The sequence below is a fragment of the Solanum dulcamara genome, chromosome 8 (genome assembly GCF_947179165.1).
Source record: "Solanum dulcamara chromosome 8, daSolDulc1.2, whole genome shotgun sequence".
NCBI classification, from domain to species: Eukaryota; Viridiplantae; Streptophyta; class Magnoliopsida; order Solanales; family Solanaceae; genus Solanum; species Solanum dulcamara.
This window is the reverse complement of record NC_077244.1, coordinates 62,152,950-62,179,380: the sequence shown is the minus strand read 5'-3', so window position 1 is coordinate 62,179,380 and position 26,431 is coordinate 62,152,950. Positions and strand designations below refer to the sequence as shown.

General features: G+C 34.3%; 1 long non-coding RNA gene and 1 other non-coding gene across 5 annotated transcripts; both read left to right on the top strand.

Annotated features, from left to right (window-relative positions):
• Window positions 1-4,261: 4,261 nt before the first annotated feature.
• LOC129900492 (uncharacterized) lies at window positions 4,262-11,133 on the top strand. Of its 4 annotated transcripts, XR_008769631.1 has the most exons (4): window positions 6,223-6,934; window positions 7,473-7,596; window positions 9,112-9,225; window positions 10,992-11,133. It is a non-coding gene; the product is annotated as an uncharacterized LOC129900492 (long non-coding RNA). The 4 variants fall into 4 exon arrangements; XR_008769630.1 differs by lacking the exons at window positions 6,223-6,934; window positions 10,992-11,133 and adding an exon at window positions 4,262-4,458 and having other exon boundaries at window positions 9,112-9,756; XR_008769629.1 differs by lacking the exon at window positions 10,992-11,133 and having other exon boundaries at window positions 7,476-7,596; window positions 9,112-9,756.
• A 1,446-nt stretch (window positions 11,134-12,579) lies between these two features.
• On the top strand, window positions 12,580-12,674 carry LOC129901766 (small nucleolar RNA Z221/R21b). Its single transcript, XR_008769941.1, has one exon. It is a non-coding gene; the product is annotated as a small nucleolar RNA Z221/R21b (small nucleolar RNA).
• Window positions 12,675-26,431: the final 13,757 nt, after the last annotated feature.

Sequence of the window (26,431 nt, the reverse complement as noted above, 5' to 3'; positions counted from 1 at the left end):
AGTACAGGGGAGGTGCTGCCCAGATTTTTATTTTAAAAATCCTACATCGATTGTTGTTGATATTTTGAGCATATCGTTTGTAAAAAAATATTGTAGGGGTGATTCGAAATTGTATGAGACCCTAAGACATATATCTACAATTTTTATTAAGGCCACAAAGCCTATTTCTCCCATTTACCCCTTCGAAACTGAGTAACAATACAAGATAGTAGTATTGTCCAGAATTCCTATTTTGATAGTTTGGGCTGATTTAGAGCCCGTTTGGATGGGTTTTAGGTTGGTCAAAACCAATTTAAAACCCCTTTTTAACTTTTGGACGTGTTTGCCTAATGCTAACTTTAAGCCATGAAGTTCTTAAAGTCAGTCAAAAATGAAAAGTTAGGATTCCTAACTTTATTTTGTAAGTGCTTAAAGTCATTTTCTTTGACCATAGAAATTACTTTTATTCCCCTTATATTTTAACTAAATTCTCAAACTACCCTTTTTATTCTTTTAACCCTAAAATTTACATCATTTTCCTCATTTAAGCACTTTTATCCAAACACTCAACTGCTTACTTATAAAAATAACTTTTAGCACTTCAAAGTTTCAAAAACACTTCATACATAAAAATTATTTTTTTAAGCTCATCCAAACGGGCTTTTAAATTGATTTCATGTTTAGTTTCGATATGCTGAGACTTTTAAACTTAAGTAGATATTTGATTGTGTATTTAAGGCGTATATAATCTTATACAAGCTAACATGAATTATTTGACGAATTGGACTTTAGTTGGTCTATGGCATAGATGAATTGAACTCCTCGAGTTGAGGTAGAACCTGTTGTGTGCTAAAATGCCAAGGTTTGTGTATAAACTTGAACTTGAAATATTTTATTTTTTAAAATTTGAAGTATCTTGATGGGTTGTTTCCTTACTCTTCGTCTTATATCATGGTATGATTATTATCTCAAGTATTGCAAAACTTTTGCTAAATCGCCACTTGTACGAATTGCTTGATCATTTTGCATTCTTGTTGGAACTTTGTCCTTCTTGTTACGGTGACTTGTCATCGATATTGGCATACCTCTCGATTCAGATCTTGCCTATCTTAACTTTGGATTTACATTTCGTCTTGATGATGGATTTTCATCCATTTTCGAGTATGAGTGGAAAGTCGCTTTCAAAATGATTCTTGATTCTCTTAATATTGGGTGACGACCCTTCTTGATATACGCTTCGGTCCTTCTTGATTTCGGGGCTTCGGCCCATCTTGATATTGATTGTGCTTAGTGTGATGGCATGACGTACATATTGGGCGAAATTGATTATTTGACAACTCTATTGAATTGAATTATAAGCTTTCTTAATACTTGAGCCTTCGAATATTAGTATTGATATTTTGAAATTCTTAAAAGGTTTGTATTTGATATTTTGATATACTTGTTCACTTGGGCTTACTGTTACCTTATTGAGCCACCTACGACGAACAAGGGAATTGGAGAATTTAATGGCTCCAAGCTCAAAGTTGATATACCACTAAGCTTTATGCTTAGCGATAGTTATTTACTATCGTAGGTAATGTGCGAGATGAGATATGAAGATAGCTATTTAGAGCAGACTTTTTGGGAGCCCTTGTGAAGATCACATCTGCATATGTATCTATTTTTAATAAATATTTTGGGGACTTGTACATGATACATGTGTGGCACCTATGTACGAAATTTTGAAGGCTCGTGGAAACAAGATCATATGCTTGTAACTTGAACTGGGTGACTAGTTTTGCTATTTTAGAGTGTGCTTTTAACTCAAGTCATACCATGTACTGGGTTTATATTTTGTTTTGTCATTATGCACAAAGGAAGATAATAGTTTTGTGATAATTACTAGTTTGAATTTTGTATATTTTATAGACCTGCAATGGTGTTGAATTGAAAATAAAATTTTAAAACGAAGTTTTCTTAAATGTGTTGACTATTTGAGAAGGGAATTACTGTTTTAAAATGATACTTTGATATTGTATTTCATCTACGAAATTTTTGGAGGGCGCAATGAAAAAAAAAGAATGTCGCACTTTCAACCCTTTTCACATGAGCCTTTTTCCGCTAGTAAATATATTTGTGAATGTCTTTTGACATAAGTTTCTTCTAAACGACGTAAGTGTAATAGTTTTTGTTTCGTAAGTGGCATCCTCCCAAAGGGGATGCTACATTGTTCTTAACAATTCAAATAAGGTACATAAGCAGTAATGTATCATGATAAATTTATTCATCTTGAAAATATAATTCAAATATAATGTACCATAATTTTGAAATGAAGGCATTATACATTAATTTAAAAAATAAAAATAATTAGATACATTAAAAATATGAACCTATATGTATTACAAAAAAATAAACAACAAAAATCGACCTTCATCCATATGTATCAGCAATTTTTTAAGATGAAAAAACTAAAAAAAAAATTGAAGTGATGGAAATAAATTTACCTCTTGAATAACTTGAAATCAATAATTGGAAAGAAAAAATATTTGAAATTCAAAAATAAATTAATGGATGTAGGAGAAATTTATGTAGTGAAAAAAGGAAGGAAATCATGGTATGATATTTTGAATTGATGTATCCGAAAAAGAGGGTGATGGGAGCAAAAGAAGAATTTTTTGTTTTTTTTGAAACGGTAGAAAAAATAAGAAAATATGGTAAAAAGGGATGTGTAGTTAAGTAATTTTTCCTAATAAATATGTTGGTATTTTAGTTTTGAATTAAAGTAGAATTTCATTGTTTAATGAGGTTATAGACTTATGTTTTCCTTTTCTTTTGAATTATATTTATCAAAGTTGTGTTGGAATTTATTTTATGTTGTGTTGAAATTTAAATTAAGAGTATTATGTTAACTTCTCCTATTTAAAATTTTAATTTATATTATAGTTTTGGTTCCAATTTATTTGTTTTAGTATCATTGACTTATTATTTCACATTGCACGCCGTTCACTTTTCAGTTAAGATTGATAGATTATCTTTTGTGAAATATATAAATAGTTTTATGACATTATATTTATAATAATATATGATCAAATAATTAAATTGAAACAAATGGAGTAATAAATAATCTTATAATTATTATTTACTACGTTTTACAGTATATTAAAGAAGAAAAAAATAATTTATTTATTTATTTGGTTAAAGGGGAAATTTATTTATATAATATTATTCATCATTGTAGATAAATATGGCTGCAGAGTTGCTAGCGCAAGATTGTTTTCTTCGAATATATTATAATTACAATCCAAGTAACATAAAAGCTTTTTATTCCTTGCAAAATGAGTTTTCCTTTGTCTATTTCCAAAGTTTTTTCAAAGAAATATGGGGAGAATTGTTCATTTTAAGCAAAAACAATTTTCTTTCAATAATTTATATATATATATAAAAGTTTCAATAATTTTCTTGAACTTGAAATAAATCACTTAGTAAAAAATTCTCAATAATTTAGTTAATATAAATCAGAGGGAATAATTTCGAACTCTTTTTGGAAGGACAAAGGAGAGGTTATTAAAATCCTAAGATTAATAATGATATCCTTTAACAGGCATTTTCAATACCATCTTTATAATATTGTGGAGAGCTTCATCATGGGGTATTCAATTATCTAGGGAAGAGAATAATATTTTTTTTGTTCCTTGATTTCTATCAAGCGCACCGTCAACGTGGTACAATGAATGAAAGTGCTTTTATCTTAAGTAAAGATTTTGATTGTTTGACCTTTGATTATGGAAAAATCTTTGATAAGGAGCGTTTCTCTTCAAATAAGACCCTACACGATGTGAATTCAAATTAATTGAACTCTAATACAGATATATCGGATGGAAAAAAACCCACCTAGTGCACTTCTTGTAGGATTTTCGTCCCCACATAATATCTTATTCACCGCTTATTATTTCTATAATATTTCTTTTAAAAGTTAAAGTAGCAAATATAAATGTTTATTGAATTTGAATTAGAGAAGGGGAGCCTTGGAGTAACTGGTAAAGTTGCTGCCATGTGACCAGGAGGTCACGGGTTCAAGCCTTGGAAACAGCCTCTGGCAGAAATGCAAGGTAAGGCTGCGTACAACAGACCCTTGTGGTCGGGCCCTTCCCCGGACCCTGCGCATAGCGGGAGCTTAAGTGCACCGGACTGCCCTTTTTATTGAATTTGAATTAGAAAATTATTTTCAGTTTTCTGTATAAAGTAAACTTGGAATGAGTTGGTGCGTAGAATCATCATATATAGAAGTCATTGGAGTTAAAGTTAACAAAAGTAAAACATATGTGGTTAAAACGTATACTTCCTTTTTCCTATTCTGTGAACCTCACTCATTATATTAGGGTTTCGACCATACTGCCGCTGCTCACCATCTCTCTGTAGAAGGGAAAAAGCTTGTGAAATTTGTAGGAAATGGAAAGGGGATGAGTGTTTCGGGGAGCTGTTGGAGTGGGTGGTCTGGTAAGATTTCATACTTATTTTTTAAAAAAATTGAGATCTTGCCTATACCGCCCATTCCTATAGCTTCCGATCATTTCTCTCTTTCCTTCTTTTCTTCAGTTGTTGAACCAAGTTGCGTAGTATGATATCCGAGCTCTAATTACTGTTGAAATTTTGTTCTTTTGTGCAGTTATGGAGATTTTAATTGTGGTTATTTGGTTGATAGGAGTCTTTTGTGACATGTTTTTTATGTGTAAATGTTCTACATATCCAGTTTAAATGATGTGAAATTTGCTGAAAAAGAGACGACGAATCTGTATGCTCAGCTGAGATTGTGCTCAGATCTAGTTTTATTTGAGAATTTTGTATGAACTGACCACCAACTAGACAATCTTCAGCAAACAGAGGGAGTTGATTGTGCTTAAATTAAGAAAAGGGACCAAAATGCATTTAATAAAACTCATGTCATGTTTCCAAAGAATATCAAATCATAGTTTATTACTTCTCCTTTAATGGCTCTGCTTTTAGTTGCTTTCAGCGACCTGGTGAAAAGATAAAGTTTTGAATCTTGGTGAATGTATATAATAAACTTGTGTGTCAATTGGTCAAGTAGTATCTCTTGAATTGTCTACTATGTATCAATTTTCTTATACTAGTATTGTTTTAGCCCAATCTGTAGGGTTTTCATTTTAGGAAGTCTTGATATATGATTAGGCTGACAGGGTCGTTTGCAATCCGTGAGGATTGGCATGTCCTCTCCGAGTACCTCAATATTGAGCTTATATTCTGTTCTATTCAGTTGATAGGGGATTACCTAACTGCTGAAATTGAAATTACACTCGTTAATTTAGTTAATTAGTAGTACTTTTTCTTTGGGTTAAAGATTGCTGAACTTGGTTAAACTAGTAATAAATAAATGTATAGCTCTACTTACATTACATATGTGCATGCAAGAGAATTTATTTAAACTTCATCATTCAATATAGTTGCATACTTGCGTCAATGAATAGGCAAAACCATGGTTATTACCTTATGTAAACTTTCCTTCTTTTTGTATAAGCCATATGAATGGCTTGATTGATTTTGCCGACCGACTCTTTTTCTCCGTTTTTAGTGGATGATATTCCTTTTTTAGAAAAAAACAAAAATCATGTATTAGTCAATATTTATCACAGCATTGAGATGTTCTCTAAATAATGGATTTTAGGATACTTAGAGTACCAAAGCATATAATTTTTTCTCAACTTTCAGTCAGGTGCTCCATATATAATTGGTTGGTTTGCAGAACCTGCAACTAGACTTTGTCTCTCTGTCCTATTATATTCAGAGTCAGTTACCCTCTCTTTGGCAGCTGAAACAATTGATCTTTGGTAGCATTACTCCTTTCCCCCTGAATTTCTTGAACTTGAAACTTTTTCTGATTTGCGTCCGCTCTCATAAGAAAACAAAATGTGTATGTTGCTGGCATACACTTACGCCGAGGTGTGCATACCTTTGTCTGATGCTTCAATCATGGCTATACTGTTCTCATGTTATTTGCAATGATTGGTCTACAACTTTCAACACTTCTCTTGTTAAAGCATGTATCCTTGTACTTGTTATATGTCAAATGCTGCAGCAATGTTATCCTGCATTTCACAAGGCTAATGATTTATTTGAAAAATTTACCCATTCCATAGAAGTTCTTTTACAAATATATATCTTTGAATGACTAAAATTGATGACTTCCAGAATCACACTATAACTGTGACATCCTCTTCATTAGTCATGATCATGATATTTGAAATCCCCCACACCAGAGCTTATTGCAAAGGTTATAGTGCAGCTGGGAAATGCAGAGCTAACAACGTCTAAGCTCTTCATAGAGTTTCTTTTGTCCTCTAGGAAACCATCAAAGATAATCTCCACTGGTCTATTTCTTCTGACATTTGAGCGGAGACTGAGAACCAAGCTCTATGTTTAGAACAATAAGAGTTGCTGCACTGTTCCTCATTTTTCACTGTTTCTTGTTTCTTGTTGTGGCGCCTTTCTCTGATGTGAATAATAACCTTGTACTATGAGAACACAGTTAGTCGGGTGATGGCAAAGAGACCACGTCAATCCAAAAGGGATGTTACAACCCGAATTCCACTAAGCCGTGATGTCGCCTAACCAACCCATCAAGCGAATCAATCAACACGAATATACCCAGAAAATGAGACAATAACATAAAAGTATAGTTTGGATTGGAACTTTAGGGGCTCGGATGAGTTTCAGCATACTTGAAACAGTCTGGAATTTTTTTGAACTGTAGTAGCTCGCAATGCAGCCGAATGTGGCTGGTCGGCTGTGCACCAACACTGGTCGAGTGCAACCGACAATGCGCCAGAGCTGCTAAGGTCCTGCCTAGGCATTTCAAAGTCGAGTTCAGTAGTTTTATTTCATTCTTCAATATTTTAAGACTTGGGGAGCTTGATTTTGAGAGGTTCCAAGTGAGGATTTCATCTATTTCCTTGGGGTAAGTGATTCTAACTCGGATTTGAGATTATATCATGATGAATCTAACCTAAGTTCTCTCATTTCAATATGTAATCAAAGGTGAAATTTGGGAATTTTTGGATTGTGATCTAGAATCACCTAAATCTAAATTTGAACATCCAAATGGATTTGAAATGGAAATCTAAGCATAGATTTGAACTCGGGTAAACCAATTTTTACCATATAGGCCTAGATTGACTTTGACTTGGACTTAACCTAAAATTTAGGAAATGGTTCTTTAACATTAATTAGTGCCCGTTAGACATGATTTTGAATAGATGAGGCCATTGGGGTGTACATGTTTGAGCAATTGAACATTACAAGAGCAGAAAATATTTGATCTTTTACTAGGAAGTGAGACTTTAACTCTTAAATTACTTATTTTTCATCAAAAACATATCTTGTTTGTTGCTTGTATACATTAGATTAGTATGAGTTAGATTAGTCTGTTTTAAAGTATCAAGCATAGACTGCAGAGGGTCCTAGTATGTATGCTTACATTGTTTTGATATTTTCAGCAGCTTCATGATGTGACCCTTGGAAGCTTGGTAACTTTCCATTATTGAGCCAGTACCAAATAACATGTGTAGTTCATATTCTGCAACCGGCGATTAGCCATGTAATTGATGCTCTGACTACGGGGTAAGATATAAAGATCAACTACCCTTTGTATCCAGCTATTCGAGCTCATTGCATGTATTTGATGGTTTTTAAATTTTTTTTTGCTCGATACATGTCAAGGAATGCTTTCACTTCAACCTGTTCCAAGAAAAGAGCAACTGTAAGACGTATGTTTTATGTGAATGTTGTAACCATTTTATGCTTTCACTTCAGAACCGTCAACATGTTTCTATATTAAGATTGGATTAGGAAAAAATATTTTTAGCTTGATACATAAGAGTTGATTAGTAATGAGCTATGTTGTTCAGCCTCTTCAAAAGTGTCAGCGGGTACGTGTCAGATTCACCAAAAGTAGTGTATTTTCGGAGAATCTGACACTGGTGAGGCATCAAAAGTGAAGAGTCCGCGCAACTTAGGTAATGAGTTGATGGGTAGACTCTTATATAGAAGTTATTGGAGTTAACAAAAACAAGACGTGTGGTTAAAACGTACACTTGTACTCCTATTTTGTGAACCTCATATTTTAGGGTTTCCTCCCTACCGCCGCTTCCAGTCCTCTATATAAGTAGCTCAGTAGCAATAATATGTGGGATTCAGTTGAAGAATTTGTGAAATTTGTAGGAAGGGAAGAGGGGATGAGTGTTTAAGGGAGAGCTTTTGGAGTGAGTGGCATGGCAAGATATCAAATTTGTTTTTCATAAAAATTGAAATCTTGCCAATTCCCCACATTCTGATGGCTTCTGGTCATTTCTCCCTTTCCTTTTTCTCCAGTTGCGTGATGGGTTTCCTGGTATGACATCTGAGCTTTAGATCGTGTTGGAATTTTTTTCTATTCACAGTTATGGAAGATTTGATTTTGATAAGTGGCGATTGAATATGATTAAGAGTCTTTTGTGACATGTTTATGTGGAAAAGTTTTACATTACAAGCTTAATTAGTGTAGATTTGAATATAAAATTGATATTTAAATTAGGGCTGTGAATATTGCTTAAAAGAGATGGTGCAGTTGTAATCTCAGCTGAGATTGTGTTGATGATCTGGATCTGGTGTTATTTGAGAATTTTGTATGTCCTGACCAACTATATTAGTAGTAGCAGAAATGAAAGAAGAAGAGTACTAGCAGCATATATAGATGCACAACTAACTGTTGTACTTGTTGTGCATAAATTAAGATCAGGAGACGTAAAAAGATGTAATAATCTCACGTCCTGTTTTCAAATGAACCCCAAGTGCTCCTTTAAAGGTGTTTGAAGTATTTGACTATGAGTTCTATAAGCACAATGACATCGGCACTAAACTATTTGCATCTCATTTTAAAGAATTTGCTTTAGTTGATTTGGGAACATGGTGGAAAAGAAAAAGATTAGATCTTGATGAATACCTAGGGTTTTCAACTTCTATGTTGATATATCATGTATTTATTATCTACTGAATTGCTCCTACTGATCAAGCTATTTTATAGTTTTGGGTTTAGCATTTCGGCCAATGTGTCTGGTTATTATTTTGGCAAGTATTGATATAGCATAATGCTGACAGGGTGGTTGATGAACTATGGAGGTTCAAAGTTTCCTCACTAAACACTTAAATACATCAATATTGAGCTTATTGGACTTATGCTTCATCATTTGATATAGTTGCATCAGAGAACAGGTAAGACAATGGTTATTACATTGTGTAAACTTGCCATCTTTTCGGATAGAACTGTTTGATTGGTTTTGTAAGATTCAGTAATTGACTCTTTTCTCTGTTTGTAGTGAAAATTTTTAGATCTTTAATTTGAATTTCAAGTATTATTCTATATTCAATACATAATTGTAACATCCTCCAAGTAATGGATTTAAGGATGCTTGGAGTGTTGAAGCATATCATTTACTTTCAAAACTTCCAATAAGATGCCCCAGATAATTGGTAAATCTACAGAACCTGCAACTAGTCGTGGTTGCTCTGTCCTATTATATTCAGAGTTAGTTACCTCTCGTTTGCATCTGAAGCCATTGATCTTAGGTAGCATTTCTCATTTCCCCCCAAATTTCTTTAGCTTTAAGTTTTTCTTATTTGTTAAGTGCTGATATGATAATATTCTATAGTGTGTTTCTGGCACACACTTACGCTGTGAAGCACAATCACTTGTTGTCTCTGATGCTTCAATCATGGCAGTTTTATTGTTCTCGTTCTATTTGCAATGTTTGGTGTACAACTTTAAAATCTTCTCCTTTTATAGAATGCATCCTTGTAGTTTATGTCAAATGTTGTGCTTGTCTTTGGCTCAAACCTTTTATTTTGTTTTATGAGAAGGTGGAGATTTTATTAAATGGTACTAACCTGCTACTGAGAGATTGCATCTTTGGCTCAAACTTCAACTGTTTTGCTGTTGAATGACTAAAATTGATTACTTCAAGAATCTCAGTGTAGTTATTACTTCCAGCTGTGATTAGTTATTCTTCCTAGTTGTTGGATCTCATTGGAATGGCTTGCTGCCTTGCATTTTTTGTTTGATTCCTGAACATAACTAGATATCCTGGCCCCGCCCTTGAAAGCTCCTGGTTCTGCAACTATCACCAGTAAGTTTCATCTGATAAACATTGGCATTAAACTAAACTTCAGAAACAATCAAATCAATGCCTCTTTGTTGTGGATCGACTGGCCCATACGCTACCTCCAAGTGCTTAAACTTTTAATTTTGTTCCCCTTGACTGATCATCTTTGCTCATTTTGGATAAATTTCCGTCTTTAACACTGTACAAGCTATCTTCTCTCGTATTCTATAGCCCGTTGATAGCGGTGATTGCCAACAACAATATATTCCATGGAATCCGAGCAGGGTAGATGTAGATTGCCAAACTAAATAGAGTTATATAGACCTCACAATTTTACCGTCTTCCTCACACTTCTTTAAATTTCCAGTCAACACATCCAAGTTAGACCCATAAAAATTAGATAACACCAAAACATTTATTTTTTTGGAAGACAAATTATCAAATTGAAAACTATTACATATTGAATCTCCTATTTAAGAAAGAATCTGGAACTGAGTTTCAGATTTGTTTGTCAACAACCATTGAAAATCAAAAGATGTAAAGTACAAAGGTGCAAGGAATAGAAGATGTGCGAAGAAGAGTTGGGAGTGAGGGTTTTTCTATTTAAAAATATTTTATTTTAAAAAAAAATGTATGATTTTATTTTAGTCAACTTATTTCATATGCACTATATGACTTTTAAGTTCCATTTCTTAATGAATATGCTCAAACCCAAGAATCTATCTAATTGTCTATATATGGTGTGGTGTATTGTTAGTTTTAAATTATTATTTTTTTTGTCAAAAATACTCATGTACTCTTCAATGGCTTGCCACTTTGATTTTTGAAGGGTACTTGACAATTCATTCTAAAGTTGTATATTGTTTTTGTGAATGTTAGACATGTGAAGTGGAGTAACCTTTCATGCTAAAGCTTCGGAATAGTATTGAAAAATAATAGAAAATTTAAACACATTCATCTTGTGATGTTAGGGAGAAATTTATTGATTTTTAATATTCATTCGAAATAGTTATCTCATGTATCCATTATTTTACTGTTACTAGTTTTTCATTAACTTGTTATAAATTGAAAAATCAAGCTAAATCTAATCAAATTGATGTTTTTTAAATTTTGATTTGGGTTTAGTGTTTTTAACACTGACTAAATTTTCAAATCGAACCATCAACACCCTTGTAGATAGTGGGTGGTAATAATTGATAATAGTAGGTAGTAGCAATGACTAGTAATGAAAATGAATGGAGTAGTTATGAATTGTAGAAATTCTTAAATAGACATTTTAATTATATTAAAATTTTATTATAAGTTTTATAATTTAAATTTATTCACTCTGACTGTAAAATTAGAAAAACAAAAACATGTAATAATTGAGATTCAATTCCAAACAATATCTTAAGATTAATATGTTCATTAAATACAAAAAAAATGAGGAATTACATTATAATTCAAATTCAAGTAAGATTTGTTTTGTGAATGAAACGAACATAAGTTTTTATAAAAATCTAATGGAGAATGTGACTAGCCAACTGTGAAACGTGTATATGATTGGATAATGTTATCTTCCAGAAGAACCTTCACTCCGGACCATCTTTATGTTCGCTAAACTTGCTTCCTTTCTTGTTTTGCGTTTATTCGAGTGATTCACAAACGATGAAAATTTTTCCTTTTTTTATCCCAAAAAGTTTCATGCCTTTCTTGGTCGGATCAATCCAATCGGCGATTTCCGACAAGTCGCAAGAGACATCGGCTTCTGACTAAACACTACCCTGAAGGCCAAATAATATTGTACGTGAAAGTCCAAATGTGAAGAGGTCCACCTGGACTTTTCAAACAACAAATACACCTACCAAACCTCTTTCTTCTTCTTCTTTACTTCCTCAGCCATTATCTACACAATCATCCCGTGAGTGAATTGAAGATGTATTTAAGTTCAGTTATGCTTTTTAATTCTCATTTCTTTAAGTATGAGAGATTTTGATAAGTAGAAGAATACTTTTAAGGTTATCAATAATCAAAAAATTAAATTAATAATTTATGTCAAATTCAAAAGTACTTTCAATATTCTTTCTTTTATATGAAAAAAAAATTGTGATAAAACATATACGAGGGTGCACTATTGCCATTTTGTAATTTTGGTGACCTTAAGAGGATACTATAGTAAAACTCACGAAATTAGGGTTTCAATCCAGCCTCGACTTCCCAATCTTATTTTTCTACTATATAAACTACATCACCGATCTTCAAAACAACAAACTTATCTACACCCGTTTCCTCTCTATTTATATCTAACTATAGAAATTGGGAAAGGGATGAAGATCTTTGGGAAGCTTTTGGCGTGAGTGGTGGGGAAAGATACATCTTATCATATATATGATATGAAAATCTTGCCTACACCACCCATTCCCATGGCTTTCAATTGTTTCTCTCTTTCCCTATAATTTCTTCCAGTTTTTTTCTACATTTTTTTGAAGAGCTGTGATGAGATTTGGAGATTGTCATGCACCACTCTTACAAATTTTATTTGAGTGATGATAAATCTTTCATACCCATTTTGCTTCTGAGCTCTTATACATACTTTTTTTTTTTAATATTATGATTATTGTTTTAGAGGAAAAATTTGTTGGAAGTGGAAAGGGAGAAGGGATTTGGGGAGCTTTTGGAGTGGGTGGGATGGAAAAATATCATGTTTATTTTATTTTTTTTCCAAGAGGGAAAAAGATAGGAATTGAGATTTTTCCTATTCCACCCATGCCAATGGCTTCCAATCATTTGCTCCTTTTCCTGATATTCCTCCAGTTGTAAGATATGTTCTTGGTAGTTTGACAAACTCAAATTCAACCCGTTCAATCTGTGAGTCGTTGTGTGATTCCTTTGTGCAAGGATAAACATAGCTAGTTTTAGATATAAAAAAAACTAGCTATTCCATTTTATTTCATAATAGCTAATTTTAGGATAATTATTTATGAGATAATTTGTTCTCAACCTTAATTTTGACACAATGACTCTCTCGGTTTCTATTTAATTTTAAATATGAAAAAAAAAGATGGATGGATTGATTGGTGAAAATTGTTGTAATACTCTCTTTTCCAAAAACCAAATTATAATGTCATTTTTTTATGCTTTATATATAGCAAGTGGTGATGCACAATACCATTTATCATCCTAACATTATGAAGAAACATTGCACCAACTCCTCTAATCCAGAAGAAAACTTTAATGAATCTTGTACTTTTGTTTAATAATAATCGTCCATTATTATTGATTTGACACAGCGATTAAAAAGCCTTAAATGAAAGGGGTAATTTTATTGACTCCAGAAGATTTTTAATATCACGACAAAATAATGTAAGTATATCATGTTGTAAATCATGTATATCGGTGTATAAAATCGCATTTGAGATTTTTGTTGATCTGCACACATATACCTGAGATAAACAGATATAAATGAATATATATGGTGTGACTAAAAAGAATTTTTTCTTTTTCAATTTATATAACTTATTTTTCTTTTTAATCAATTCCTAAAAGAATAACATATTTATATATTTAATAATAATATAATTTTAAATATTTATTTTAACTTTAATGAAATAATTTATAATCATATAAATATTTATCACTTATTTTAAATCATAAATTTAAAAAAAAAATTCTAAAAAAATTTCGTTTTAAATTAAACTACATTGTATGAAATAGAACCAACTTAAAAGAGTGTTTATTGGACGACTACAATGAGGTACAGATTAGGGGAGAAAGATTGAAATATATATATAAATAAAGTATTCGTTGCTTTGAGCTATAAAATACTATTGATTGCGTTTTATATTAGTTTGTTCATTTTTTTTTTTACATGTGTTTTAAGAAATCATAAATAATTACTAATTTTCTCTTAATTTTTTTTAGAACCTTACAAACTTGCTTACACTTTTTTTTTTAAAATATAAATTAATTCCAAGGTTAAAATGGAAAAAAATTCAATCAATTTACAAGTTCTCCGGTCGATAACTTTTACTTGACATATTTGAACTTGGCATGACATTAAAAAAATAATGATTGACATGAATATTTTACCACACTATCTTTATTAATTGATGTTTAATATTAGATCTTGAAAAATAATTTAGAGAATATGTAATTAATGCTAAAAATAAAACATGAAAAAAATTGATTGTATTTTCTTGATATGTTAAGAAGTGACTAGTATTTTTAGAATAGTGGGATAAGTAAAAATGAACAAAGGAAGTAATTTGAGTAACTATTATAGTAAAGTGGACAATTAATATAGAACGAATGGAGTAATTAATTAGATTTAAAAATAAATTGGCTATCGTGTGCCCATATAAATAAAAATCCACAATTTATGAAAAGAAATCAACACTCCCTAAATCTTATACAATTTTACCATAGGAGCAAATCATAGTTTATAGTATCAAAATATTCTACCATGTTCCTTTTATAAATAAATATTGTGCTTACCATTGGTACCCAATTTTGATCTTGCACAATTTAATTAATTTTCGAGCTTTTTCCATTTCAAACAATTTGAAATATTTATTTTTTTTACAAAATTTTAAAAAATTTCAAAATCATTCTCAAAGCAATTTTAAGATTTCTCAATAATAAATATATATCTCTATATCCTATAATATATAGATTTTGTACAAATTTTTCTTTGAATAAACATTTAGAAAAATTATATGACTAACAATAATGTCAATCAACTAGATTGCATATTAGTTGATATAAATTGTATATTACTTCAAATGATTATTGTTTTGATGTCAAAATAATTATTTTTTGCTGTTAAAACTAAAAACCTCAGTGATTAGTTAAAGACATAATTGTCACGGACTTAGACTTCAACTAAGACTTTCGTGCGGCACTTGACAACTTACTTACGAATCTTTCACGATCTTGTAAGCTCAAATAAGCCTTTAAGACTAGATCGCTAAGAGAACGCTAGATTGTAAGAAAGACAAGAGAGCTTTTATGAAGAAGACTTTTGTATTGCTTTGGAAGAATGCTTGATTGCTTGATAGTTTGGTACAAATGAATGCCCCCTCTATTTATACTACTTCTAAAGGGCTCAAGTGTAAATAAAAATTGTTATACAAGTCCCTCCATATTTACAAAGAAGTCCCTATCTAGAATTCTCTACACACTCTAGAGAATTCCAAGTCTTTCAAGACTTCTCTACAAGCTTCTATAAGGATTTAGAGTCTTCCACTGACCTTTCGAAGACTCTAGATTCTTCTACCTTCTTCAAGATCAAGTGGCGGGTTATAACACTCTCCCCCACCTGATGTGGCGACGACCGCGGCGCACTGCTGCTGCAAGAACTCTCGAATTTTGTCTTTGAATTGCCACAGGTCTTCATATCTCTCCCAGGTGGCCTCCTACGTAGATTGTCCCTTCCAATGGACTAAGAACATAGCAGTGGCCTGTTGTCCCTGTTTTCGCTTGGCTTGGTAGTCCACAATGGCCTCGATGTCTCGATCATGGGAGGCGGTGATTGTGAGTGGCGCCCGACTTGATTCTCCTCGGCTAGGATCATCCTTGTCCTCATGGTACGGCTTGAGGACACTGGCATGGAAGACAGGATGAACCTTAAGATGTGGTGGTAGCTCCAACCTATATGAGATCTTGCCAACCTTGGCAACGATCCTGAATGGGCCCTCGTACTTTCGCACCAAGTTTTGATGCATGCCTCGCAACGCCTTGAATTGCCTGGGATTGAACTTGACCAAGACCATATCTCCAACTTGGTAATCCGTGGGACGACGCTTGCGGTCAACAAACTTCTTCATCTTCTTCGCCGCCTTGTCCAAATAAGACTTGGCAGTGTCGAGCTGCTCCTCAAAGCCCTTGGCCATGTGATAGGCCCCCAAACTCTTGCCCTCGAACGCGGCCGATAGTGAATGTGGAGTTTGTGGCTGTTGGCTTGTGGCTAGCTCGAATGGTGTCCGCCCTGTGGCCTCACTCCACTGTAGGTTGTATGAGAATTGGGCTACGTCCAGCAGTCTCGCCCAATCCTTCTGATGGGAGCTCACAAAGTGCCTCAAGTAGCACTCCAACAAGGCATTGACTCGCTCCGTCTAGCCGTCTGTCTGGGGGTGGAAACTAGTGGAGAAATGTAATTCCGTGCCAAGAATTTCGAACAATTCTCTCCAAAAGTTCCCGGTGAAGCGTAGGTCTCTGTCGCTAATGATGTGTCTTGGCAATCCCCAATACTTCACCACGTTCTTGAAGAATAGCCTGGCAGCCTCCTTAGCAGTGCAACCTGCTGTGGCGGGCATGAAACTGGCTTACTTGGAGAACCTGTCCACCACGACCATAATTGTCCCGTACCCATCAGACTTCGGCAAGCATGTGATGAAGTCTATGGTCACGCTCTCCCATGGACGCTCCGCTACGGGCAGGGGCTCCAAGAGTCCTCATAGCTGACGCTGCTCTACTTTGTCTTGCTGACACACAAGACAAGTCTGCACATATCATTCAATATCGTCCCGCATGCGTGGCCAGTAGTAAATCGCCTCAATCAATGCCCTTGTGCGACGCTGCCCTGGATGCCCGGCCCATAATATGTCGTGACTTTCCTTTACGATTCATCGCCTGATAGCTCCGAATTTCGGCACATAGATCTTTCGCCCGGCGGTTAGCAGGAGTCCATCTTCTGCCCAGAAGCGCCTTGTCTTACCTTGAGCGGCTAACTCCATAAGCCTCTTTGCCTCTGGATCGTGTTACAGACTATCCTTGATTGCATCCTGGATGTCACAATGTGCTGTGGTGATGGCAGCCAGTTCGAACTTCCTACTAAGGGCATCGACAACAACATTGCCTTTGCCCGGCTTGTACTCCAGCTCATAGTCAAACTCGGCCAAAAAGTTTTGCCACCTAGCTTGCTTCGGGGTGAGTTTCTTTTATGACTGGAAGTAGCTAGTGGTCACGTTGTCGGTCTTGACTAAGAACTTGAAGCCAAGTAAGTAGTGTCTCCACGTGTATAGGCAATGGACAATGGCTGTCATCTCCTTCTCCTACACGGTGTACCGCCGTTCGGTGTCATTCAGCTTGCAGCTCTCGAAGGCGATAGGGTGCCTCTCTTGCATCAATACTCTCCCAAAGGCATAGTCGGAGGCATCCGTATGCACTTCGAATATCTTGGAGAAGTCAGGAACCGCTAAGACTGGCTCCTTTGTTACGACAGCCTTGAGGTCTTCAAAGGCCTCCTTGCACTCCTCGCTCCAAACCCACGGTTTATTCTTCTTCAATAGCTCAGTAAGTGGAGCGGCTTTGGCGGAGTAAGCGCTTATGAACCTGCGGTAATAGTTAACAAGTTCAAGAAAAGATCTAAGTTCGGTTACCTTTGTGGGTGCCTCCCACTCTTTAATGGCCTGAACTTTTGCCTCGTCCATCCGTAGTTCTCCCTGGCTGATAACATGTCCCAAGAAGTGCGCTTCATGTTGGGCAAACTAGCACTTCTCCCGCTTGATGAAGATCTCATTCTTGTGCAAGACTTGGAACACTTTCTTTAGATGTTCCACGTGCTCCTCTAAGGTGTTGCTATAGATGACTATGTCATCCAAGTAGACTACCACTAACTGGTCTAAGTAGGGGTGGAAGATCTTGTTCATTAGTGTGCAAAATATGGCGGGTGCATTGGTTAGGCCGAAGGGCATTACCAACCACTCATAAGCTCCGTACCTGGTCACACATGTTGTCTTCGGTTCATCTCCCTCCGCTATGCGTATTTGGTAGTAGCCCTTTCTTAGATCCACCTTGGTGAAGTACTTGGCTTTTCCAAGTCTATCAAACAAGTCGGCAATGAGCGGGATATGGTACTTGTTCTTCACGGTCACTTTATTGAGCGCCCGGTAGTCTATATATAGGCACAATGAGCCATCCTTCTTCTTTTAAAATAACATTGGCGCGCCAAAAGGTGCCTTGGATGGACGGATATGACCGGCCTCGAGGAGCTCCTTCAACTGCTTCCTCAACTCCTCTAACTCGGGTGGAGCCATGCGGTATGGTGGGTATGCGGGCGGCCTCGCCCCTGGCTCCAGCTCAATCCTGTGGTCTACCTCTCGCCTTGGAGGTAGGTGTCTCAGCAATTCTTCGGGCATCACGTCCTTATTTTCTGCAAGCACCTTCTCTATGCAAGGTGGTAATGTCTCCTTAGCACCATTGTCTACATCCAAGTTCGCAATGGTGGCTACGAACGTCGGCTCCCCCTTTCTTAGGCCCTTCACAAGCTGCATCGCCGATAGGTGGGCTTGTCCTTCCTTCCTCGGCATCTTGACTAGGGGTACCATGTAGGGTCCCTCTCGCTCCATCACCAAGAGTTGTTGGAGGTAGGGATCGATCATCATCTGGTACCGTTGGAAGAATTCCTGCCCAAGTATAATATCAAAGATACCTAAGGGGGCGATAGTGAAGCTTGTATTACCTTGCCACTTGCCCAACATGATATCCACTCCATGAGCTACTCCGCACACGGGAGTCAATGGGGCATTGACCGTCTTCAGGCGGGTGTTGCTTGGCCCATAACTTAGCCCCAACCTTGCTGCCGCTGCCTTGGTCATAATATTGGTTTCTGCTCTGTAATCCATCATAGCACGTGCGGGTCGTCCGTTGATGGATATGTCAACATACTGGGCGGAGTAATCCCCTGCCTTCTCAGCTTACTTCGCGATGGCTCCGCATAGCCAGATCATGCCTAGCTGAGTCGTGTTTGAACCCTGCCCTTGGTCTACTTTCTTGTCCTTCCGCTCCCGTAGTATGGCTCCAAGGTTCTTCATCTTCGGACACCTAGCATAACCATGAGGACCTCCACAAATATAACAGTCACTGCCCTTCGTGGTCTGCTCTTTTCTCTCAGCGTAGCCCTGTCGCCCGAACCTCCTACCGTCGGACTTGTTGGAATCATAGCTCCTGGGTGGAGGATGTTGCTCTTTGCCTTTGCCACGATCTCCCCCACCTTTGGCAAGACTACTCCTTGTTTCTTTTTCCTTGCCCCTGTCATGCCTGTCATGCTTAAAGTCCGTCAGGGCTTCAGCTTGGGTGATGGCCTCATCAATGGTGCTGCCTTGATGACGCTCCAACTCCGTCTTGGCCCAACTCTGCAGCCTATCCATGAAGTGGAAGAGCATATCTTCATCTGTAAGGTTGGGGATTTGAAGCGTAAGGGTAGTGAACTCCTTCACATAGGCCCGTATGCTTCAGCTCCCGGAACTTGCGTTTGGCCTCATAGATGACATTGTTGGGGAAGAAGGCCCTCTTGAACTCGTCTCAGAACTGCTCCTAGGTGTTGATGGTGCATAGACCCTTCCCGATCTCAGACTCCTTGCGCTTTCACCATAACATGGCCATCTCCGAGAGGTATAGCACGGCCGTGTTAATCCTCGTCTCGTCACTCTTCACTTTGTTACATTTGAAGTAATTCTCCAAATGCCAAAGGAAGTTCTCCACCTCTTGTGCATCACGGGCACCTTTGAACATTGGTGGCTTGGGAGCCTCAATCTTGGCCTCCCGGTCCGCATTGGACGTCATGCATCTCCCAGCATCTATGTCTCCTTTGAGTGCTGCCATCTCGGCCTTCATGGTCTCCATCATGCTTAGCGCGTCCATGAGTCGACACTCCAAGAAAGTGATCACCTCTTTCATCTTGTACTCGGAAGCCTTGCGCACCTCCAACTCCTTCTGGATGTTGTCGTTCTCCTCAAGAGTGAACTCCTCTAGAGACTTGAACTTGCCGTCGAACTTGTTCAAGCGCTTTCCTAATATCTCCACAGCTTGCCGGGCAGCATCCACCCTTGTAATCCACTCCATGCCGGGCGTGACGTCCACGGGCTCTCCACCTCGCTTATCGTCACTAACCTCAGTGGACGAGGGTGAGTAGGATGTTAGGGCCTCGCTTGGTGTAGGCTCAAGCGGCACATCCTCACTTCTCTTAGAGTTCTTCTTTCCCTTGCGGTGCTTCCTTCCAATATCTTGCTTGACGTTGGTGGCGTTAGTGGCGTTGATGTCTCCCTCACTTGCCATATCCCTTAGTAGAACCTCGCTCTGATACCACATTGTCACAGACTTAGACTTTAACTAAGACTTCCGTGCGACACTTGACAACTTACTCACGAATCTTTCACGATCTTGTAAGCTCAAGTAAGCCTTTAAGACTAGATCGCTAAGGGAACGCTAGATTGTAAGAAAGACAAGAGAGCTTTTATGAAGAAGGCTTTTGTATTGCTTTGGAAGAATGCTTGATTGCTTGATGGTTTGCTACAAATGAATGCCCCCTCTATTTATACTACTACTAAGGGGCTCAAGTGTAAATAAAAATTGTTATACAAGTCCCTCCATATTTACAAAAAAGTCCCTATCTAGAATTCTCTACACACTCTAGAGAATTCCAAGTCTTTCAAGACTTCTCTACAAGCTTCTATAAGGATCTAGAGTCTTCCACTAACCTCTCCAAAACTCTAGATTCTTCTACCTTCTTCAAGATCAAGTGGCGGGTCATAACATAATGTATCTCATTCCAATTGTTATCAATTCTGGAGTTACTTTAGAGCAATTTGTTGAAATCCTCAAAGGGACCAGGTTGCTTAATACATTTCATTCGGACCCTTTTTACTTCAAAAATAATTATCATTGGGCCTATTTTTGTTCATTAGATCAACTTTTCAACAGACCTAATTTGTAAGTATTTATTTTGGCCCAAATTGACTTGATCTAGTTCAAATAAACTTGCCTAATCAAAAAGAGAAAATTGTGTGACTAAATAAACATATACTACTTAATTATTTATTTTAGGAAAAATTACTTAATTGAATGTGTTTTAAAAAATATTTATCATTTTTAAACATACTTTTATTTTATTACCATTTTTAACAATTACTAATAATACCTTAATTAAATAAGATATTATATACACTTTTTTATTTGGGGAAAAGGAAAAGGGCGTCATTATCTCTCTCTTTGTCTTAGGGCTTTTTCTTCATTTTTCTGGCTCTCTCTCTTTCTCTTCTCTTAGGGCTTTTCTTCATTTTTCTGGCTCTCTCTCTCTTTCTCCTCTCTTAGGGCTTCTTCATTGTTTCCTTATTCCTTCATCTTTTTGTTTGTTTCAGACGGAATTCATAGATTTTAGGTGCACAATTGTAATGAAAGGTCAGAAATCTCTTAGAAGAAGCCCACAAATTCAAATTGTTGATTCAACCGGTGGTGGTGAAGTGAATAGCGATCCTACTTTTAGTTTGGGAATTTGTACAAATCAATCTCTAGAAGAAGTTGGTGGTGAGGTTAATCAAAATTTTCAAGCAATGCATATGAAGAAAAAAGGCGGTAGAAGTAAGAAAAAAATCACTGAGTTGAGTTCTAAATCTAAATCGAAAAGAAAATGAGTTGATATTGCATCGACATCTAAGAAAGTTGTTGACAATGATGATGATTTTGAGGATTTACCTCCTCAATTTCAGTCAAAGAAAGTGAAACCTACAGTTGCTCAGGAGAAGAATCCAAAAACTCGAAATCGATTGTCCAAAAATATGGTTCTGCCTGAAAGTCTATATTCGGTATGTCATTCTACCAACACATTATTTAACTGATAGTATTTTCAATTTGTTTATGTGTATTTTCTTAGTTTGTTGTTGTTTCGAACTTGTGTGCTAGATGTTGAAGAAAAAATTGTGTATTTGATACTTTTATTATAGTCTAAATTTATTTGCTCGAGTTTATTATATCAGTGATTGTTGAGAGTTTTGCCAAGAATTGTTAGATCTTTTGTGTTGCAATTTATTTATTTATTTAAATAAATAAATATAAATGAATTAAACTTTGAACTAAAATGTATTACACATACATTAAAGTTGAATTAAAATAGTATTTTTGTATTGGTCTTATTAAACTCAATAGTATTTTTATAATAATTTTATATGTTAAATTTTGTAGGAACTGTGGAGTTTTTGTGGCTTCATTTGCGGAGTTAGTGAGCAATAGCCAGGATATTGCAAATCTACAACTAATTGCAGACAGTCTCCGAAAGAGATTTGGGGTTCTACTATGGAAATATGCAGTGATGAAGTAAAAGAGTAACCTTCAAAGTGAAGACGAAAGACCACATAAATAAATAAATATAGTTATATTAGTTAAATGTCTATGAAAACTATGTTATCTAAAAACAGTTTATAGCTGATGTATTAGTTAGGTTTTGAAGATTGTTTTGTGCTATCTTTTTTAAGATGATTTTTGTTCATATAAAATACACTTTTAATATAGTTTTTTGTTCATGTAAAATATATCTTTTTTTATAATGCAATACATAGTTACGTTAATGTTAAAGTGTTGCAGTGGTGTTATCAAATTGAAACCTGCATTATGAATTAAATTTGAATGAAAAATAAATTAAATTTGAATAAAAAATAAATTAAATTTGAATGAAAAATAAATTAAATACATATTAAAGTCGAATTAGAATAGAATTAGACACGAATGAAAAGTGTAGCTAATGAAAAAGCCTTCAGTGATCTATAGAAACACAAAATTGAATTACATACACACTAAAATTGAATTAGAAGACAATTAGATATGAATGAAAATTGTAGCTAATGAAAAAGCCTTTAGTGATATGTTTCAGTAGTGTTATCAAACTGAAACCTGCATTATGAATTAAACTTGAATGAAAAATGAATTAAACTTGAATGAAAAATAAATTACATACATATTAAAGTTGAATTAGAATAGAATTAGACACGAATGAAAAATGTAGCTATTGAAAAAGCCTCCAGTAATCCATAGAACACAAAAATGAATTAGACTTGAACTAAAAATGAATTAGAAGAAAATTAGACACGAATGAATATTATAGCTAATGAAAAAGTATTCAGTGATCTATAGACCACAAAAAATGAAATAAACTTGAACTAAAAAATGAATTCTTGTAGCAAGCTAATGACCTAAAACAAACAGAGTTTATTCTTTATTTCAAATGTCATTTTTTATTCTTAATCCAAAGGCCTAACATTCTTGCAAGTCTTCCTGTTGTGACCTTGTTGTCCACAATTGTTGCATGTTATTTTTGATTTTTTGAATCCATCTTCTCTCAATTACGTGTGTCTTTTATATTTTGGCCTCCCAGAAGGTCTCTTTCCAAGTGGTGAAAGTACAACCTCTTCAAGAACGTGTTTGAACAAGTTGTCTCATGAATTCTAGGAGGTGCAAGACTGTAAGAACTTTGGCATGTCTTGTTCTTGAATTAACTGATTCTGCAATGTTTGATGTCATCATCCAGGTCTTATTTACCTAAACATGAACACATGACCATTTGTTGTATCCAATGTTCAGCAAGTAGTCTTTAATCCTCTTATCTATCTTCTCAACAATTACCATATGTTGATTAAACTCTACTGTGGTGTATATTTTTGCCATATAGTAGAACAATTCTGTTACTTTTTGCTGACTCTTTTTGAAGTTTTTCATTATGTTTTGCAACAAGTGCCATATATACACGCGAAATTCTAATGAGATACAATCCCATGATTTATGGGATTGTTTTTCCTTTTTCACAACTGATATTACCACCCATTTTCCTCATTAAATGCACATGAAATATACAAACGAAAATATCTAAAGCAAAGTTATAGAGCGTAGGCAAACAGGAACTATGGAGGCTAATTAATTTTTTTCTCCTAGTTATTTATGAAATTTTCTCTGATAGCTACTATAAGTATTTTAATTATGCTCTTTCGCTACAGTTTGTATATTTACGAGATGTAACTATAGTTTAAACTGCCGCGTTTGTATGATTCACGGGTTTGTATATTTCGCGAATGAATTTGTATAATTAAGTTATTTTTATAAACTCAAAATAATGAATTATCCAATCTTTTCTTCTTCTTCTTTACAGTCCCTCTTGTCCCAAAAGCCTGAAAAACCAGCAGCAACAGAGTGAGAAATGGGCTCAAAAGGTCAAACGATGGAGCATTAGAAAGAAATGGGCAAAAGATCAACCTTTCATTTTCCCCTTATTTCTTAAATTTATTTTGATCTCATAAATGTTTAACCACTAACATTTGTGCTATTTTTATTTTATTTTAAATGAATTTCCATGAAGGTCTTCGATTTTATTTATCAAAGTTTTTATTATATTGATAACATTTCTTAATATTTTTGTTCGTATAAGTGATTATCAAACTCGTTTTTATTTTAGGCAAATTAAGATTATAGAATAACTTGAGAATTCATTTATAGTTATTAATAGCTCAAATATTCATGTTTTGGTAATTGGTTTAATTATTTATCTCAAAGCTTAACTCGGATGAAATTGTATAAACCTAAAAAAAATTCAAATTAGCCAAATATATTTTAATTCGTCGATTAATTGCATGTTGGCGGATTCTTTAAGGTGCATAAAACCTTCCTTAGAGGATCACTTGAACTCTTACCCAAAGTCTGGTTTATTAAAGGTTTTATTTCAAAATTACATTTTAAAAGTGGTTTTTTTAATTTTTCTATAATTAAGTGGCGGCTTTATCTAATTTCAAAATAAATAATCAAGTTATTGGACATTTTAACAAGTTTAAAAGTGTATCGTAATAATTACATGTTATTAGAAACTTTCAAATACACATAATTATACAAAGATCAACTAATAATAATAACTAGCTATTCTTTAATATATTCTTTCCACATGTTCGAACAATTATTTTTTCACAAGCATGAGTCTTTTTTTAAAAAGTTTAAACTGATGAATCTTTTTTCAACAAAATATTATGTACCAGGTTTTACATTTAATAATTTGAATTTTGAAATTCTATTTTTTGGAGTATTTGAATTTGAAATTGAAGTTGCAATTTGTACATATTTTATAAATAAATATTGATTTCAAATCAAAACTTAAAATTGGTGTTCAAAATCCTATGACCAAACATCTAGTTAATTAAAATTTCACGTGTGCAATCTTATAATTTTATTATAAGAAAATACATTTTTAACCCCAAAACTAATGTTAAGAGCAATAGGTAAAAGTGAGTGTGTTCACGGATTGATTTAGATTGGTTATTGATCAAATCAAAATCAAATCAATTTAATCAATTTTTAAATTATTAAAATTAAATTAAACCAAATATAATATATACATTTATCGATTTGATCGTTATCAAATTTGATTTGATTGTTCGATTATTAATCATACGCGAAATTAAAAAAAATAATTCATTCAAAATGATTAAAAAAAGAGACAACTATACATTCAAAAATAATAAAAATAAATTCTGAGATTATCACAAAAAATAATAACTGACATACGTCCAATACAAGAAACTCTTCAAATTATGAAATAAATAGAACTTTGATCGGATCCTATTTGTTGGCAGATATGACATAATTATTAGGAATATTCTGTATTATACTATATAATATGAAAATTAGACACATAAAATGAATCTAGATACATTCTAATATTTAAGTCGGGGCGAATTTATATGGAATGGAGGGGTGCCACGACACCCCAATGTCTCAATTGAAACTATGTATATGTATACTTTTATAAATGTATAAATATTAATTATGATATCTAGAGAATCAATGGGCATCATGGTGTTAGTGGTTAAAACTCAAATTTGTCACAAATTCAAGAATCGTAGACCTCTTCTAATTAAAACCTTGACTAAATCAAATGTACAAGGCTAAACCTTGTATAAAATTTTTCTAATAAATACTTATTCCGTTTTATTTTAAGTGACATTGTTTGACTTAACATAGTATTTAAGCAAAAAAAAAAACTTTTAAATTTTATGGTGTAAAATAGTCCTTAGATATTTGTGTGGCTGTAAATCATTTCACTAAGGATAAAAGAGAAATTTTAAAGTTAATTTTTTTCTAATTATAATAAGGTATCATTCTTTTTGGGACTAAAAGGAAAAGATATCACAAAAAATGAGATGAAAAAGGTATTAAGTATAATATTTCTCTATAAATGTTATGATATATACATTATCGTTCAAAGCATTGTAACATCCTGGAGATTTCAAATTCGGAATCTTCCTCATATAACTGTATAAGTTTTCTTAGCTGTCAAGGGTATGAATAGAAACTCTACTAGAAAATCTTTGATTCTTCCAATATTGATAATATTCGTTAGAATAATTATGGCTCTAGTTATGACTTCACCAAATAACGACGATTAGATTGCTCTTTTTTCCAATAGGAATAGTCAAAAGGTCTTAATCTTTTTTTAATAGGAATAGTTTTTTTTTTGTTTTTATAAATAAATTTTGATGAATATATATATATATATATGTAATTATTTATAAAAAATAATATATTATGTATAT